Consider the following 17,715-nt stretch of genomic DNA (forward strand, 5'->3'; position numbering starts at 1 on the left):
GAATGTTAGTCTAATACGCAAATATTTCGTAAGGTGTATTTAACATTTAAACATTTTAAATCATAAAACTAAAAATAATCCTTCTATGTATTTGCAAATAAACTTAGCGAAAAGTAAAAATCTTACTGTACTTTCCAATACTAAAAAAACAGTAAAGGCAGAAGATTATGCAAATAATAATTATTATTATTAGATAAGATGGAAGTGTGATTATTGTGATTTTGATTAAAAAAAGACGTGATCCGGTTGTTTTTATTTGTTTTTGTAATTTTATGGAAGCACAATTTCCGCTCAACAAGTAACATTATTGCTATAATCGAGGATAATTGGTTATAACAAAAACATCAAAATAATCCCTTCAGGGAGCAAATCCTGCTGACACGTAAATGATCGACATAATAATATTACTTTGGCTCGATCCTGGAGGATTGATCCCGCGTTTACAGAATTCCACAGATCAAAAAATACATTCTAAACCCTTGGGCTGTCATTCAATCACTCTGTGTAATTTACCGATGTTAATGTTCTCTTCTTCATACTAATATTTAAAAGTCACAATAAATCATCGAAAATCGTTAAACAAACATCAGTAAAAAGATAATTTGTTTCACTAATACCAAGAAGTAAATTAACATATTTATAGAGTTAAAATTGTACCGGACCTTTGTGAGTTTAGCGTAGGCTTAATTTGGTTCCTTGAGCTCGCTCCCGTTGACAAAACTAAAATGTACCTTTTAATATCTCGGAGCGGTTGAATTTCGATAATTAGGCATCAACAGTAGATTTTATTGCGATTTGAAACTGCCCATTAAAGTTTCATCAGTCTGGAAGTAAAAGAGCATTTTCGACACGGTCCCGCTTTAAATAGTGAGAATCGGTATGCGCGGGATCTGGTTTGGTACAAATTTCGTATAAATTTCGGAAAATTTATCGTAGTGGTAAGTTATTTTAAGAGCGCAAAGTTTCGTTCTTGTCTTATTGGCCATCGAGGATTCCGAGGTCGGATCGGAATGCGTATCGTCGCAGATATCTCCCTAAAAAAATGTGTTTCCAGTAATCGAAACATTTGTAGTCACACTTGATGTGTGAAAAGGCAAAAAACGGCACCTCGTGACAATAAAATGAATACGATTTAGCTCGGGTCGGTTCTTTCTTGTGGAGTATGTTGGGAGTTTTTATTAATTGTGGCCGGTACGAAGTTACAAGAGACTCTTCCGACGACGACAAGAAAATTAAATGTTGTAAGTTTGAATACATTTCAATGGTGGAATTTATGGTCCCCGCTTGACCATTCAATGTAAAACAAGATGAAATGCTAAATTCTAGTTTGGTCATTCGGCGAAGTTTCGGCTCCTTTATTCGACAAGCGACTGATTTATCTCCTAGACGAGTTTTTGTTCTAAATCATATCGGATAACGAAAGGATCTGGACAGGCCAAGGTACTCTTCAAAGAGAACGGAACCTATTATCCGCAATAAATATGGAGATGAAATCAGTAAGATCAGTGGGAAACCGAAGATAAGCCAAGTGAGAAATTAGAAATGTGATTTATTGGTGGCCATTTATATTAAATAAAAAAAGCTCGGATAACAATTAATAAAGGGGTTAAGGATGCGAAATGTGCTGTTGGGCTCCATTTAAATTAGTTTCGTTAGAACCGAGTGGAACTAATTAACTTATCCGAAATCGTAATTTATGTGGAGAAAATCCGGGGCGGCTCGAGGCCCGGAGCGCAACGTATTTGCCCGTAATAATAATAAACAAGCAGACATTTAGACAATATACAAGCACCGAGGCGCTACACAAACCTATATTTTCAAGTCTATTTAGGTATTGTATGTTTATTCGAAAAGATAACTTCAGGTTACAGTGCGTGTTAACTGAAGAAGCAAATTAACTTTCGGTATTGTCCTGTCGGCGGTGACTAATGTTCCCAGCTTCAAAGAACAGAGAACAGGTGTCGGTGATGATTCTCGCCTCTGGTCCTGCCATCTACCACCCGACATTCTAAATCCTCCGTCTGCGAAGCTTTGACACTTAACACCCCGACGACGGATCGACGATATTTCAGTTGGTTCCGAGCGGCTCTTCAGAGACGACTCTTCTACGGTTTCTGGATAATCAATATAGTGAGATACCGTAATGTGACGTTTCGTTTGGGTGGCCCAATCTTTATTAATTACATACGCCATAATTACCTGTTTGATTACGTCAAATTTGAGCACCTCAATTAATTATTCGAAAAAGTAAACGGTTGGGATGGACTTATGCATTATTTAGGCATTCATTACGCGACCACGAACGCCAAACCAGGGGCGTGCTGTTCACTCTCAAAATCAACCTTAACGAGCCTTTTTCAGTTAAGTAAGAGCATAAGAAAATAATTACTATCATATTTAATATTCTCTTTATTTGTAATGAGTGTGAATACATGAGAATCAGAATTTTCCCTTATATGACTGTAAGCATCTCATAAACACGATGGTATGTACCTACACGTTATTATAATCTGTGACAAAAACTGCTTAATTAAGTAATTATGATGCCTGAAATGACTCTATACGTATTTACTTATTTATTTCAGGAGTTCACAATGCCAGGAATGTAGTTGAAATTTAAAACAAGCTTTTGTTGATTACTTTATTGAGGCGACGATTAAAATAGATACTGTATTAAATTTAGAAAAGGTGTGGTTTATAAATAGTTTGTGGTTTCTCCATATGAGCAACAAAGAATGCCATCGCGACTTTTTAAGGAAATCAAAACAACTTAATTAACTAATTGGAGCCATTTCCTGTCATAATTAATGATATTAAGGAAAGGAAATAAATGTAAGAGAATGTGATTTTAAAAAAGTAGACAATTTTTTACAAATACTTACATCAAAGTTCGATTTAGACAAAATTCAAACAGACTTCAGTTAAAAATGTGGCCCTGAATGTGAGAGTTTTTGAGATGCCTAACTCGTTATGTTCTTGCTTCTATTTGAAAAAAATACATTAAAGTAAGGTAAAATTGAAATATCCACAAACCAAAAATTCCATCAGGTAGCAAAAAACATTCAGTATGAGCTAATTCGGTCTCCATCTGTCTCTTGATCAACCGAAATATATATATTTTTCGTGCTTTCCGAAAACTGGGTCACAATTGACCCAACTTTTTTTTTTAATCTCAGAATTCTATGCACGATTATCGTATATAATAAAATATAATACAACTCATATAGTTTTTTATTCATAGTAAAACTCATAACAAAAAAAAGAACAAGTTCATAGAAAAACTTATTACGAAAATGAATGAACAAATTCATAATTTACTTTTCCGGCCATTATCCATAGCAATCAAAACTGAAAAAAAGCTAGCTGCAGTTTTGGCGGTAAATGTTTTCTTTCTTCGTATAATGAGTGGATTCTGTATATGAATTTGTTACAAATTTTGCACTTGTTTGGGTATTGCATCGAATCCCACAACCGGATCAAATATGACCGGGGTGACAAAAATGGTAGAAAAAACCATTAAGTACATCAGGTGAGTTAAAGTGTAATTTTAATAATAGGTAGAAACACTAGTTATGAAAAAAAATGTTCCAAAAGGTAAATAGAAGAAAAACATTTTCTGGGGCATTTTTGACCCACTTTCCGGTATGCGAGGGTTAAAATTAAAAACTTCATATTTTTATTGTGATAAATGAGAGATAAATGTGTTATTCGGCATCGAGGCATAAACAAATATTTACTCTTACTTCTAGTGTACTACACGGATCTAAATTAATCCAATGCTAATCGTCACATCCTGTTCTTTTTCTCTATTTCTTCTGAAGAAACAAGGGGTTTACTATTTATTTATTTACTTGATTCAACCCTTGCTGTATTTGTATTTCTGATATAAAACCATACATAAATTATGTTGTTTTCTTAAAGAATTATTTGTACTTCTTCATATCATACACGAGAGGTATTGCATAACATTGTGCAAAAGTTTCAGAATCTATTATGTCTGCTAACCTGTTCATAAAATTTTTCTTTCCGAAGATTCTTCTACGTAAGAGTGTATTAAATCTATTAAGAAATTGCCAAAAAACTGGATCATCATGAAAAGACGTACGAAAAGAAATAATTTCTTGTTAATTACTAAAAATAAACACTATCATGGACAATTCTCTTACTTATTATAACTGAGAGGGTTATTCCTGGGCTGGGAAGACGTTGGAAACCGTCAATTGTTGTGCTTTTTTAAAGCGTAAATTAATTGGAGCATGTTGACAGCTAACCTAAAATTTAGAGCCAAAAAATTTTTCTTTTTTCTTTCTTTTGCAATGTTTTACGTCAAAAATAGAATAACTTAACAATTCCTATGTTTTGCGAAAAACAAACATTTTCAATTATGTCCCTATTAAACATAAACAAATGTCATCGTATTAAACGGCGGGAAATTCAAACTTTACACTATTCTAAACGGTTTACTTTTTCCAAGGCCTGCTCAGCCCAGGATTTCATTTGAATGCGCGATAGATGGACAATGATTTATTTTGACTTTTGAACTGTCATATTTGAATTTGACATTCAAGTGTACCAACATAAAATCGTAAATGGGTTGCCAAACGCACAAAACTAATTTCAATCATTAAAAGTCAGCCGGTAATTGGGACCCTTAGTTTGTTGTATCCAACCATAATGTGACTGAAATAGTAGACGGAAGATCTCATACTTCAATTTAAGTATATTTTGAATTATATTTTTTTTTTAAATAATGTAATAATGACAAGAATGATAACACAATTTTGTCTGTTAAAATAAAAATCATGTGGTTTTTAAAACTGGGTGACTATTGCACATTTTCTGTGCAACTTTCGCCAACCGTGTCACGGTTACGCCACTGGCGAGAATCTCCTCTGTGCATTTCTTGTGAGTCGAGGTTCAGTTTCCAAGCCACGCACAAATTACGTCAAACGGAATGAGGCAAACGCATTTCCCCTGAAACTGATCAATTTGTGTTTTAGTAAAGGCGCCTTTTTCTATGTGGGGAGTCTAATAAACGTCAGTAGTTTACGTTTATGTATTCGTATAATATTACAAATTTCTTTCATTACAGGAATGAACCCGAGCTATTAATAATTCTATTAATGATATTCGCTGTTTACGGCAGTTTTATTGTAATGCGATGCCTCATATATTTATATTTTAACTGCGTTTTTACTTTGGAAAAATATGAAAATCTAATGATAAATCATATTTGTTTATCCTCGAATTAAGTAATACACCTAATGAGACGTCCCATCTCGGGCTCATGCTAATTCGAATCAATTTATCGGGAATAATTAGAACTAAGGAGGCGTCCAACTGGGCAGAAACGTCACTAAAATCAAAATTAATTAAGACGCTGCGATATGGCCGATAATAATCAGTTTGAGATAAGTACGGCACACGACACTTTGAGAAATGTGTGTAAACACGTTTCCGTTTTGGAGCGAACACGCCACCAAATGAAAAGAATAATTTTTGAATAAATTCTACCGGTGTCAAAACACGGGCATGACAAATTTTCGTGTGTCTCTCAGCCTAATACTCTACCGTGGATTATTAATATGGGCAATTTATTTCGACATCTGCGCCAATCCCACCGGACAAACAAGAAAAACCGTGGAGAAGAGTCCATAAAGTTCGTCGTAATTTAGAGCCGTGATATTATGTTACTGTAATCACTTCACACTTCGTATGTGGTCCTTGTCTATGTCCACCCGAAACCAATCCCACAATTTTTTCGGTGGGTTCCATCAATAATTAAAAATTGTTACAACGTTATCAATCACTCCCGGTAATTAGTTAGACATAAATCAATCAAACGTGTATTGAGCTGAAACAATCCCCAGTAGCTCGAAAAAACAAACACGCTCTTGTAAGACAACAAAAATAAAAGACCGATGGAAAAAAATTACGTTTCACGAATTTGGGTGGTCTGACTTCAATTCAGATCAAACAAACCGCTGCCAGTTATCGAACTGATCTAAGGATATCAAAACAAATCAGTACTTGCTTAACCGAATACATTCAACGGCGAATAGAAATTTTTGATACACGACTAAACTGCACCGACGTAATGTCTTCATCGCTCTCTAATTGTCGATGATGAATGATAATTAAAACGTCCAAATCATAGTAACAATAATTCGTTACAAAAGAAGGTCGACAACCTGCACTGTTCGTTATAAATTTTTGCTTTTTCAGGTCTTGTCGGTAAAGATGCGGATGTGCCGATATTTTATGAATATTGTCAATAATCCCAATAATGCTAATAATGTTGTAAAGTCCGAAAGAAATGTCGTTATTTCAGATCGTATCGTCTCCAGGATGACCAATACATCTATAATTTTATTGGCGCCGTAAAAACCAATCACGATAATTATTATTACTTGTAAAATGTGTTCATTTACTATAATACTATATCAAGCTTGGTTTAATTGTCATCAGATAAGAATCTCCTCGTTTCTGAGGCCAAATTATTGGTAATGCTGGCACAAAAATGGCCGCAATAAATTTTCAGTAAATCAGTAACGAGCGTCTAAATTCTAGTCACAGTGAATAAATATCACTGAAGAGGTAATTAGTCAAAAATATATGGCGGAAGGAATTTACATGAAATATTTGTGAGGTAAAAGCTAGGTGTGCAAGTTTTTTAAAAGTAGAACATTTAAAGGACATTCCAAAGTTGTTTTTTGTTGAATAGATTATTTTATAAAAGATTGTTTAATTTTCTTATCAACTAAGTAAAATAATAATACCAGTATGAAAACGCAAGATTTTTTAAAGCTTTCAATAGAACACAGTGACTCATTCATAGGAACCGTTCTCAAACCAAAATTAATGTCTCTATTTGTTGTTTCATGTTCATATTGGATGAGCCAAGGTAAGTCATAAGTTTTTGTGGTCACAACCGCTCTTGGTCATAGATTTTTTTAAACAAAAACTTTTTTCTGTTGATAAGTTTTAAAACAATTAATTTTTCCTGCATTTAGACTGTTTGAAATATTTTTTTTTATTTCTCTTTCCTTCAACGCTATCAAAGTCACGTAATTAGGTTTATTACATGACGTTTCGAAATGAAGCTATCGAATGCATGAAAAACATAAATAAGGGTTTCAAGTAAAGTAGATTAAAGACCATATACGTACCTCTCGCACAAGAGAAAAAGCATATTTCTAAAAAATTATTATCAGCAGATAAAAATTCGCATGACGGAAACGTCAACTCTAAAGGCACTGAAAACTAATAAATCTTCACTCTTCAGTCCCCTTCAGAAATAACTGACGTAGAATTCCCTATTTGAGCCGTTCTCTGAGCAGAGTAGTTAAAATTCTTTGGAATTTTCGCCAACAAGTCTCATAAATAATGTTGAAAAAAATTCCAAACATTAAATGTAAAAAAACGCAATTCTCTTTTGAAATATTATTTTGTTGGAGTAAATATTAGAACGGCATTCCTCTTGAAATTGTCACCTTCAGATTTCTTTGATAACAAAGGAAGAGGCAATTACTGTAGATTGCAAATTGCCTTGACTTTTATCTAATCCTTAAATAAAGCTAATCCTTGTCGTAAGCTGACTAAAAATTGAAAAGTTTAATTTTTTTAGAGAAATAATGCCGACTCTCTTTAGATCTCGCCCATTTACTGACATTTCACACGCACGCCTGTGCGTTTCTCAAGTCAAGGATTTGACCTAATGGTAATAGATGGTCATTGCTGCCATGAAATTGATTTATGCAGTTAAATACCTTATCTTTTTATCTCGGACAAAATCTTTACTAAATATTTATCTCAGTTGGATTTAACTAACAAAAAAATTCCAAAATTGTAACTCAAAAGGAACCACCACTGTTAAAAAGTCTTTCAAAGTGTCCAGATTTCAATTGAGATTGCTCTCAATTTATATCGGGTGTTCATTTAAATTTATCCTCAAAGTTGGCGTTGAAGAGTCGATTGTGAACGCACCACTCGTCAGTCTGCACAAACACAAAGAACGCAAAAAGTAAGGTTAGATTTAAACAGCTGATCCGTGATCCGTAATCCGTGGTGCGTTCACAATCGACTCTTCAACGCCAACTTTGAGGAGAAATTTAAATAAACACTCGATAAATACCACCTGTTCTTTTTAATTTAAATCGATTACATCAAGAATTTAAAGTCAATTTTAAATTACAAAAATTACGAAAAAGTTTTTTCGTTTCATTTTAACAGAACATTAATTGAGTGCATCAATTACTTTATTCCTGCTAACTTAGAAGAGAATATTTTTTAGTCTTATATGGTGCAATCTTCCATCTTCTTGCAAATTTGATTCCTCAGGTTGTAGAAGTTTGCAAATAAATTATTATTTATTTCTTATTGTGTTTATTTTTGTGTGTGTATAAATCTTCCAGGTCAAAGCATCTTCATTGAACCAAGTTGTTGCAGTTTATGAGTCACTGTTTGGCTACACCTTTCGTTCCAGCTGGAATATGCATTTCTTAAAATAGTCGGAGAAAGTTGAAGGCATCTTGAAAAGTGTTGGGTCGCTCCGGCAACAAAAATCGTAAGTAAAATTTATTATGTTTTAGATGGTGACCTCTTTAAAATGCCAGATTTGAAGCGTTCCTCTGACCTTGCGTTCTTCCAGATGCGCTAGATGTTTTGTGCACCTTTCATGTCAATTAGAAAAGATCAAAAGCACAATGCAGAAACAGTTACATTTTGGCATTGACGAAAATAAGCGGAGAAAGTTTGACACGATTTTGGTGTATTCGGGAGTCGATGTTATCGGTGGTGTATTTAGCGAAGAGTTGGTCGAACAAATTGCAGCTTGGGCCCTTCGGATCGGCCAGTTCCATCGACATTACCATATTTTGGCGGCCGTTGGTCGAGCTGGAGACGCGAACAGCGACGCGCATTTCGTTATCGTCTCAATCTGAAGTCAAATCGTGAGACGTCGATGGTCTCTTTAACGAAGAGGAATCTTTTAATCGAGATCCGCAAAAATAATAAGCCTTTGGTACAGTTTACGGCAACCGGCTCTCACAACACAAAACCGATACTATCTCGGAACAATAGGGCATTTTGTTCTGTCTGATTCCTTTGGTCCTCGCTCATGACCGCAGGAGTTTCTACTTCTGGCGCTCTGTTTATGTCGGGACTTGCTCATAATTTCGGGTGGATTTGTTGGGGAAAGTTGCAGAGAAGATAACATTTGTGGCTCAAGTACGTTCGTAATGAAATCATTGTTTACTCGAATTTTATATCTCGGACGACGTCGTTACGATGCTGCAATTTCGCGTTGTTGTTTATTGGGCGAGTCGTGGAAATCGCGGCTCGATTAAATTGAAGTCATATTTATATTGAATACCGGTTACCGTTAGGTATCCATAAAGTATTCAATGACTTCACTTAATTAGAGAGCAACTATTTTACAATTTGCAAAAATGCGCAACATCTGCAAGATCAAAGGTTAGCTCCGTGAACTTATAAACATTTTTAGTGCCGTCCTTTTTTACCAATAGATAAATGACACGCCTTCCGGGTTCTCTGCACGTGCAATTATTAGAAAACTTCACTTTGTGCCGTTCCGTGAATGCTTTTCCAGCCTTCGTGTCGGGGGCGATTAATTGCGCTATGCCGCTTCCATACGAAAATCGTTGCGAAACCCCATCAAACATGTCGACGTTCGAAATTGCAAGAGAGAAACTTGCCCATAGTGTGGCGATCCCGACCAGATAAGAAAATTGCAACATAGAATAGTTGTCTGTCGGTCATTTAGTCTCGAAGGTGTACAACACAGATTGACCTGACGGTGTTTAACCTATGAACCGAAACGTGAGATTCATTCTTTTTCAGTAGTCATGTACCAATTTTTCCGGCAAGCTTCCGCCAGGGCTAGTCTCCAGGGGCGTCCGGACCTAACAGGAGCACTCCACCAATTCCATATTCCAACATTTTTCACCGCAATTTTTTTCAATATGGCGCCGCCTCATGAACTGGGGTCGCTAAAACAGATCCCTTCAATCTAGAACGTCAGGCGGACGAACATGTGTGTTCTCAGCTCAGATTTAACCTCAAAAAAAAAAATCAATCTAACCGCGTGGTCGCAAAAATTTTTCGGTCCTCTCGACAACAACATATCAAAATGTAAATAGTGTACAAAAACAGGGAAGTGTGTTGATTTAAATAAAATTAACAGAATAATAAATCGGACTTTCATCACAAAAATATTTAAGACTTCCAGCCACCACTATCTAATTACAGTAACTTATAAACACAAGAAAATATATTCATATTTTATAGCATTGTTGTGTGGTAGAACTGGCAGATATGGGTGAACTGCTACAGGAAGCACAAGCGGGATGAAGTGTGGTAGGTACAGAGAAAGTTTGGAGCGTGGCGTCTGCGGAGGACTTGGTAATTGTGGCAAAGAGTGAAAGAGAAATGAAAAAGAGATGATGAAGAACCTGGGAAAGTATGTGAGGAAGAAAAAGCTGGAAGTGAACGTTGAGACGACGACAATGATGAAGAGAAAGAGTGGAACTGGGAAGGAAGGAAAATAGGTAGAACAAATAGTATATTTCCGATTTACAACGTTCTACGACGTCTTCCGATATCCATTTTCCACTGTCTTCTGTCATTACATTGTTCTTCCTCTTTGTCTCATCTCTTCTCGTACGCCTTCTGTCCAACTTCGCTTGGCCTTCCTTTTCTTCTTCTACCCTGTGGTGTCCATAATAATACTTGTTTTGGAAGTTTCTCTAATTCTTTCATTTCTTATTCGTTCTCTTCTTGATCTTCCTGCTGATCTTCTCCAGAAATCCATTTCTGTTGTAAGGAGCATGTTCTCTGATCTTTCCTTTAGCGGCCATATCTCACTGCTGTATGTCACTATGCTCTTTATGATGGTATTATACATTTTCTTTTTGTTATCTTTTGAGATGCGTTGGTCCCACAATACGCTGTTCAATACTGAGATCGCTTTTCTGCCTTGTGTACATCTTTCTTTGATGGTTTTATCTATCGTTCCATCTCTTGTTATGTTAATTTCTAGGTACTTATATTCTTCGCATCGTCTTATAATCTGTCCCGTATTTAGCGTCAGGTCTTGTTGTAAAACAAATAAACGTGTTCAGATATGTACATTCAATGAAAGAGCCACGGATAAGGCGCACATCAGACAGATAGTGAGGAAAGCAAATCAGTAGTGGGATGTGTTTGGGGAAAAGGAAAGAGAAAGTGGGGGAGGTGACTTCAGGAGGAGAATGATGATGTTTGAAAGCATGATAGAGAGTATATTGATGACGAGGCAGAGATCTAGGAATAGAAGGAACAAGAAGAGGTAGAGAAAGTGCAAGAAAAATATTTGAGAAGGATGCTAGAAGTGGACAGGGAAGCGCCAGGTTACATAGTGAAGGAAGAGTGTAAGAGGAATAGGCTGAGAGTGAAAGCGGGAAAGAGAGCAGCAAAGTTTGAAGACAAAATGGATGGGAGGGAGAGTGCAGGATAGTAACCGAATGCTGGAGAGAAAAACACGGAGAAGAAGAAGAGAGAGAAATACTTTCGGAGAAACGGGTATGCCAGTGAAGAAGTGGAAAGATTAAGAGCAAAACAAAGATGAATGCATTTAGAGCTCACTGAAATGAACAAAGACACCGACAAGCAAGAAAGAAGGGAAAGAATCAAAGAATTCAGATTCAACAGGAAGTATGACAGGTGTATGACAAAGGAAATTCCGGAGAACCTGGGGAGAGGGTGTGCAAAAGAAAGAAAAATGATAGCGAGATTTAGATGTAGGAACGAGGAGAGCGAAAACAGGTATTGGATGGAAGGAGAGGAAAGAAGGTGCAGGATGATATGAGGAGAGAGAGACAATCAAGCTCCTGTGGAATGGATGTAGCGAAATGAGAGAGAGAGGGAGAGAAAGGAACGGGGGAAAATACTGAATGAAGACGGAAGGGAGATAAGATGGATGAAAGAGATATGAAAGAGGATTTTAAAAGAAAGGGGTAGGAGATAGGAAAGAAGGTTAATTTTTGGAATTGTAATGAGGAATCCGAAAACCCGGAGGGCATTTATATGGCATTGTTGTGCATTGGACAAGCATTTTCGCTTTTCTGATACTAGATACTAGAAGAGTAATTGTCGTAAAATTTGCTTTGATTTTTTAAGAGGAATTTCTGAAATAAATTGAAGGGGACATACATAATAAGGAACTTTTGTCCTGGACGCAAGAATTTCTTGGACCGGCCCTGATTATGTAATTTGTGGATTTGTTAAATGAAAAAAACTAGAACAAATACTCTTCTTGGAGAGAATCGAGCCTTGACACAGCAACTACACCACTGCCCCCATTCTCCGTCCCTGCAAGTCCGGTGCCGGCTCCGGATTATTGTTATGAACGAATCGATTCGAGTCGGGCAGGCATTTATATGGGACGTGTTCCAAGTGTAACTTCTGCGATATTCTTATCTGGAACCGTATTAACATAAATTCTCGGGTGGGTTAAGGTTAAGACCGAATCATAATAGTAAACTTGGCTGCTACAAGTTATTGTTACAGCTCGGACGACATGAACATGTAAAATGAAATCATCATAAACGTGATTTGTATGTTTGCATACCGAATCACGAACACCAGGTCTCAGAATGTCGTACGGGATCACTTCCGACTTCTCTCCATGCCGTTTCTACACCAGGCCATCTGACCCGAACACAATAATCTAATTATCTCGCGGCGGAATTATTCGTCCGACAATAATTTATTCAAATTTATTCGACAAAGCAACAAACATTTTGGCGCCGACTCGCCACTAACTATCTCCAACGCGAAATCCACCGTTTTGGCCTGAAATTTTCCGATGCGTGGGAACGTTTACTTTTAAATGGCTATAATACAACATGTGAAAATGTAAACATATTCTAATAACACTTCAAAATTTAGAACAAGGTGTTAATGAAGAGCTTATATAGGTAGAGACTATTTACTATGTGTTAAATAAATAAAACAAACATGGGCGGTATCTCCACTCACTGTTCTCATCGGAACTTTTTTGAATTAGGCCCTGTTTACATGCCCAAAACCATCGCAAAATTATCAAATTTCAAGAGATTAGATCGACGTCTCATTTTTGCACAACCAACAACAATCGGTGGTTCTAAGTAGTAGTTTAAATTTTTATGCAAAATGTTATGGTTTCGGCAAAACTTTACTCTCGAATATGGCAACTTTCAAACCGCAATGGAAGCAGAGATCGCTATCGCATCTTGGAGAAATTTTGCACTTTCTGTCTTAAAACCCTGAACAACAAAACTGTTATTACCTACGGATTCGTAGTGGGATCCAGGCTTTTGCCTCACACGTATTCGTCAATTTCTAATATTTTTTTGTGCAACCATACGCGAAACGAGCACTTCGCGTACCTAAACAGGCCGCGAAATCCAATTTCGCGGTAAGCGATATATACGTACAATTATTTGACAATTTCTAATCATTTTTTGAAGAGTCGATTATGAACGCACCACGGATTACAGATCACGGATCAGCTGTTAAAATCTAACCTCACTTTTTGCATAATTTGTGTTTTTCCTCTGCACACTATCGAGTGGTGCGTTCACAATTTTGATGCTGTTGATCCTTTTCTTATATTCTTTGAAAACTACATTATAGTTTCGCCCAGATTGCAGTTTCGTGCCAAAACGACACATTTCTTTTTTGTTTTAATGAATCTGGTTCGGTGTAACTCTCTACCTAGTGTAGAAGAAATCGGATCACTTGTTGAGGCTTTCTCTTGAAAATTAGGTACTCGTAACACTCGACATCACTACACGTTCTAATATTCTAATGTCTTCAGTCAACAAGTGACAACATGGTACAATTACGACAAAATGTAAAAAACATACTAATTGAGTGTTGGTATCAAAACTCTCAATCAATTTACATCATGGTCAGGATGTTGCCCCATCAATAACAGCGCCGAGACAATTCTCCGTTTTCTTTTTAAGAGTCGGGGTGGAATTTTTGTGAATGTGTACCATCTAAAGGTCCGTTCCCACGTGTCGGCGTTGTTCGTCTCAACGCTTAGTCGCCGGTGTGGGACATGTCTAGTGGCGCGATTCTGACAGTTCGTGTCTTGTATCGGCCTCGTGCATCGCTGCCACTAATTGCTCTCAGATAACACTGATAAGGATGCTCATGATGAACGGCAATAACTCATCCTAGCCGCTCCAGCGTGTTCCGTGTCTACTTTAATTGGTACCTGCTCTTATATTTCACTCTCCCGGGATATTTTAGAGAGACTATCAAACCCGAACGCTAATTTATTACACGAACGAGAGCGCCTTCCGCTCCGACGACATTTTGCCCATGAATTTTGGTAATTCGTTATTGTCAGACACTCGCACGGCAATGCCAACCTTAATGAAATAAAATTAAAACATCACGCGTCGCTCGTTAGCCAGGACTTTTTTTCGTACCTGGGACTCGGCCCAAATTTGTCATAACGGTCCCAGTTGAAACCAGAAAAATTCAATAAATAAACGTCGGCCTCGATTAAAATCGGAGAGATAATCGCGGCATCTGACCAGATAGCCATCTTTACTACACCGTGGCCATATCGAACTCAGAAGAGGTCTCATAGAATTATAAAGCACTTAGCCGTTTACGTTGTACGTCAAGCAAACTCGATGATTAATGATATATTTATTATATGACAGTGTTTATACATATCAAGTCTTTTTACCGAGTTATTAATAATTTATAGATAAATCGACAAGAATTTTGTAATGCATGAGAGAAATTGTCCTTCAAGTTTTTATTTTCGTTGCGTTATTTGTCTCGAGAGTATATGTATGTGCAAACGATTGTTTTATGGAAAGCAGCACCGACGAGATTTCTTTAGGTGGATTCCCATTCGGAATTTAATTGGAACCGCCCTTTACACAAACGTGTCCCAATTAGCGAGGCGAATTCCCGCCGGACCGTTCACTAAACGATGACATCACAGGTTTCGCCCAATTAGAGAAATTATTGTGGGATACTATTGACAATTCAGAAATAAATGAAAGGAAAAGTAAGATAATGAGAAGTGAATTATACACATGGTCTTTCAAATATCCCAATATTGGAAAATGGTTCCATTCCTTTTATCCTCAATAGCTTCCAGTAACAAAAACATTTCTTGGTTTAAAAAATTGGAATATCTTGTAAGGAATACTGAATAAGTTCAGTTTATGGGTTTAAATGTTTATGTTTAGTTGTAGGCAAAATGTTTACTACAATAATTAATGTTCTGAACGAGAGAGCCTTGAAAAACCTCTTTTACTACTCCATTTAACTCAAAAGACTTAATTATCACTTTGAAAAATGATAAAGAATGAAAAATGCAACGTGACAAGTATGAGCTGTCAAATGTCAAATTTGCAAATCCAGAAGAAGCGGTAAGTCTATGCACATATCGTAAATCACAGCCAACTGCGATGTAATAAATACTTATAATAATTATTATTTTATGTATTGATTGTAACAAGAAACGCAACATTTGTGTGTTGTGTAGTTCTTGAATGTTGAGAAGAGGCAGCCTTGCGAGTTTGCGATGAGTGCTCCAGTTCTTCGTTTAGGGAGCAAAAGGTAAAAATTGGCATTAAAGTTACTGCAGTAATAAAGCGATGAGATCGTGTTAAGTTTTATTACCAGGCGATCGTCCATCGCTCTGGATATCAGAAAGTCGTAACCTGAAATATTTAACATCATCTAAATACCATTAAACGCAACAATATATTTAAAAAGCACATAAACGCAGCAATAACGATTTGAAATTTGCATTTTGAGAAGTGAACGGACACATAAATACCCTCTCGAATCTTTTACTCAATAAAGATATTAATAATCGCCTCCGTCTGAAGACACCCGAACCCCGCGACACCAACCCACGATAAATAATTCCAAATTATGCGCACAAAACGGTGAGCACGAAAAAATACGATGCTCTTATGCGGGTTCGGTTTAGCATTTTTAGCGAATAACACTGTCGTTTTGTTAGCTTGTTGACAAGGTGTCCGCCACTAAAATAAAATATAATTACTCTAGAACTGCGGGGCGATTTTGAGGCGAGCCGATCGTTTTGGGTGTCCCGCAGAGAAAAAAACCGTTTTCTTTCCCTTATATTAATAATGCATTAAATCGGGGACATTTTGCAACCTATTTAAAAACACAAACGAATATTCTCGGACACCATAACGCTGCACAAAAAGCACCTCCACAAAACATATGCCGTCGAAAATTATTTTCAACAGTGTTGTCGGGTCTTTGTCAGACGGTGAAGGAACCGTCAATGTGTAATTAAATCTGCTATGAAAGTTAATAATCGACACTCGGGTCTCTTAATTTTGATTAATTATGCTCGTACAATAATGTAATGAATCAATTTTCTTACATAATAAACAATTGTTTAAGTGATTTTAAGTTTCAACACATTAACGGAATGCCGTTTACAACATCATTGTGTCAACTTTATGAGTCGTTTGTTTTATTGCTGACTTTATAATTTCGGTAATTGTTATTCCTTTGTGGCGTTTTTACATGATATTGCTGAATAATAAAGTGCGGACACCTGCTAAGGCTAACGTACTGTCTAGGACAGAGTTCATGATTTATTAAAACTTGCTCAGCTTTCAGTTCTTTTAAAGAAAATTTAATTTAAAATGCAAAATAAAAAACAAAATTTTTTATCAAAGCGCCAAAGATCGAACTTGTTACTGTTATTAATGTAGAAATAGCAATTTATCCAACAAGTGCTTAAAATCGAATGGAAAGTAGGTATGTGGCAAATCATGAGTGAAAAAGACACTTTATGCTTGAGTTCAGTACAATAGCAGAGGTGTTGGATTGTATCATGGGCTGTGACCTTGAAGATATCTGCGCAAAGGCGGAGCGATAAACCAGTGAAAAATCTGTAAATGAAAACTGAAAACGTCGACTACTTTCAAATTCAAATACATGCAAATAGACGAGAGAGAGACGAAACTAACGTAACGAATGACGATGTTTTCCAGTCGGTTTGTAGCGCCTATTTGAGACTAATATTCGTCGTTTACGCAGATATGACTCATAGCCCATGAGAAAATCCCACACCTCTACAGTGTAACAATCATAAAAAAAATGTACTACATATTAATAATTAATACTAACAGCAACATAAATATTTTTGCTAAGAATGTTTATTCAAATAATGAGCTTTTTTCTGCAACTGGATTGAGGTACATTAATTCAATTTTATTTATTTATATTTTGTCCAAAAAAATTGTTCCTTCCTTGCTGTCGAAGATATGGACTTCTGTCGTTTTGGATGGATCTCCTTGTCAGCGGGTAAGGACATTATAAAAATGATTTTATAAAAATAGCCAATAAAAAGTAAAGCTGCATCATTATTCACCGAAAAGGAGAGAGAGTGAGACGTTAATGACATCTCGTAACCTCAAAGATTAATTCAGAGTGTTATTTTCTTTGCGATAAAATAAATTTTTCATTAAAATAAATCGATCACGCAACGAAAATGAAATTTCGACGACAGTGAAATCCACAGGGTGTATCGTGGCTACTACATATCATCCAAAACTGGTTGACTTATTATTAATCGGTTCATTTCTCACTTACATAAGAAAAAGGAAATGCTGCTGACGTTAATCGCATCTTATCCTCTTGTTAAAAGCG

The 17,715-nt window shown here is 36.3% G+C and overlaps 1 long non-coding RNA gene across 1 annotated transcript in view; it reads left to right on the plus strand.

Annotated features, from left to right (window-relative positions):
- LOC138132604 (uncharacterized) overlaps positions 1-17,715 on the plus strand; it is a 37,068-nt gene that overhangs the window by 9,039 nt on the left and 10,314 nt on the right. The window contains exon 2 of the long non-coding RNA XR_011160118.1: positions 8,415-8,566. This is a non-coding gene — a long non-coding RNA (uncharacterized lncRNA). The remainder of the gene's footprint in view (positions 1-8,414; positions 8,567-17,715) is intronic.

This window comes from Tenebrio molitor, chromosome 6 (assembly GCF_963966145.1).
Source record: "Tenebrio molitor chromosome 6, icTenMoli1.1, whole genome shotgun sequence".
Lineage (NCBI taxonomy): Eukaryota > Metazoa > Arthropoda > Insecta > Coleoptera > Tenebrionidae > Tenebrio > Tenebrio molitor.